This window comes from Pteropus alecto, unplaced genomic scaffold, assembly GCF_000325575.1.
Source record: "Pteropus alecto unplaced genomic scaffold, ASM32557v1 scaffold22, whole genome shotgun sequence".
NCBI classification, from domain to species: Eukaryota; Metazoa; Chordata; class Mammalia; order Chiroptera; family Pteropodidae; genus Pteropus; species Pteropus alecto.
Window position 1 is genome coordinate 3,944,344 of NW_006434839.1, and position 2,500 is coordinate 3,946,843.

The 2,500-nt window shown below is 39.9% G+C and overlaps 1 protein-coding gene and 1 pseudogene across 1 annotated transcript in view; one reads left to right on the forward strand and one right to left on the reverse strand.

Annotated features, from left to right (window-relative positions):
- DGKI (diacylglycerol kinase iota) overlaps positions 1-2,500 on the forward strand; it is a 200,818-nt gene that overhangs the window by 106,633 nt on the left and 91,685 nt on the right. The window lies entirely within an intron of this gene.
- LOC112478856 lies at positions 674-792 on the reverse strand (annotated as a pseudogene).

Consider the following 2,500-nt stretch of genomic DNA (forward strand, 5'->3'; position numbering starts at 1 on the left):
TGATTCTGTCCTCCTTCCTTGGTCAGCCTGCTGCTGATTTCTGGTTTCATTTCTGTGAGCTCAGTGCTGAAAGCTAGGAGTGACTCCATCCTCTGTGGGCCCCAGGATTGATGGACAATAGAAATAGCTCAGAACAGGAGCTCTTGAGGAAAAGAAGCCTAGGATGGAAATCTAAGTGTTCCGTTTAGTAGTTGTGACATTTACGTTTAGGGTGTGTTACTTAATCTTTTTGAGTCAGTTCCCTCATTTTAAAAGTGGGGATAGTGATATCCACATCATAGGATTGTGGCAAAGATGAAATAACACAGTAAAACATATGTTAACGTAAGTCATTCTCTTCTCTTTTTTCTCCTTCTCAGCTTCCTTCCCTTATCCCTTCCTCCTTCTGTTCTTTCTGTTCTTCCTCTTCCTCTTTCTTCTTCTCCTTCTTCAGATCATATGATCCTTATTATCATTTTCCTGTTCAACCAGATTTATTCCACCCACGTGTAAATTTGTCACATTATGTCATGGGTAGACAGTAGAAATTCTTGTAACATGGCTCAGGATTGTGTATCTTTTTTATTTTATTTAATTAATTTATTTATTTATTTTTTAGAGGAGGCAAACTTTGGTTGACCTCACAGATTGTAAAGACCTTGTCAGCTTACAATCCCTTATATTTATTTTTTTACACCTACAGCACCTGATCTTCCTAGGTGGTCTCCCATCCAAGTACTAACCAGGCCGGACCCTGCTTAGCTTCTGAGATCAGACGGGATCAGGCTTGCTCAGGGTGGCATGGCCGTAGACGGCATTGTGATTCTTTAAATACAACCTGGATTGGATCATGGTCCCAGAGTATACGTATAGAAAAAAGTCTGTTTTGTTCTGGCTTAGCTGGCTCTTCCGGAGGTGGAGGTATGATTCACTAATGTAAGCAAATGGATGGTTTCAGCCACCTGCTTCTCCTGTCATTGCCAGTCCTCGGAATGACCAGGCTCAGGCTTGGAGCAGCCAAGCGAGGACGAGCACTCTTAGTTCAGTATGGCAGGAAACAGGTTTGCATCTGGGAACTTACGAAGTTCGTGTTGTCATTTACCTCAGATTCCTTTACGCTGTGAATTCGTGGACCTCAACACAAGTTGGGCATACCCAGAATACAGTCTGCTTCACAGGTCTCCAGGAGGAGTGATCACCCCTGAGTTGGTCCACAAAGGTCTTTTGTTCTCTTTAGTTAAATAATTAATTCACTTGAGGAAATTATTTGATTGTCTTTTGCTTCATATCTCCAGTTATTTGTAAACATTATTTGACTTTTCTTAAAACTTTAGGCATTTTCCATTTAATAGCTTTTTAAAACTTCGGTTTTTAAAGTTTTGGGCAATTCAATCCCACGTATATGATACCTGAGCTTGGTCATTTCCTTGGCTTTATTTACGATTTGTGGTAAGATATGTATTTTAGAAACCATATTTTACATATTTTAGTGCATACATACTTTAGAAGTTTTTTGCAGATAAAAGAGTTCATTTGCAGCATGGTTGCTAGATTTTGCATTTGTTGAAGATGAATAGTGTTAATTTATGCACTATTTGGCATATATTTGCATAATGAGTTCAAGTAGTCCTAACTTCAAGTATAAAAGACAAAATTAATTATTATGACCCATTGGCATTTTTATTTCACACATAAAATCCAGAGCAAGCATGTGTGAAATATATAATAGATTTTTTACCAATTAATTTAATCACATTCTGGATTATGAGGCATTTAAACAAACGGAAACAGGGAAAGGTGCTTAGTGGAGGCCAGGGCGAAGCCTGAGAGGGAGCCAGGGCAGGGCTGATGTTTCGGCTAGGATGAGGTAATTGGTAGTATAATCTTCTTAGGGCTAAGGATCACCAGTTAACACTACAATTTCTTTCTATTTCTGTACCTAAATTGTCAAAGCTTTATCATTGTTTTAGTCTGCTAGTGTTGCTATAACAAAATACCATAGCTTGGGTGGCTTCAACAGCAAAAATTTATTTTCTCACAGTTCTGGAGGCTGGAAGTGCATGATCAAGATACTGGCTGATTTCGTTTCTGGTGACAGCTCTCTTCCCAGCTTGGAGACGGCTGGCTTCATGTTGTGTCCTCACATGGTGGAAGGAAGGAGAGAGAGAAAGAGCTCCCTTTGCGGTGTCTCTTCTTATAAGGGCACTGATCCCCCCGTGAGGGCCCCACCCTCATGACCTCATCTAACCTTGATTACCTTCTGGAGGCCACATCTGCAAACACCATCACTTTGGGGGATAGAGATTCAACGTGTGAATTTTGGGGACACACAAGCATTCAGTCTGTGACAGTCAAGTAGCCCAAATTCCAAACATGGTAAAACTCAAGTGCTCCTTAGAGGATTAACCCTTCCTTTAATCAATTATTAGTCATGTATACTCAAGTACCAAGAAGATCTGAGAGTATGTTTTGATATAAATAGGGACAGAGAAGTAAAGAAGAAAGCTAGGATAAGAAAGGT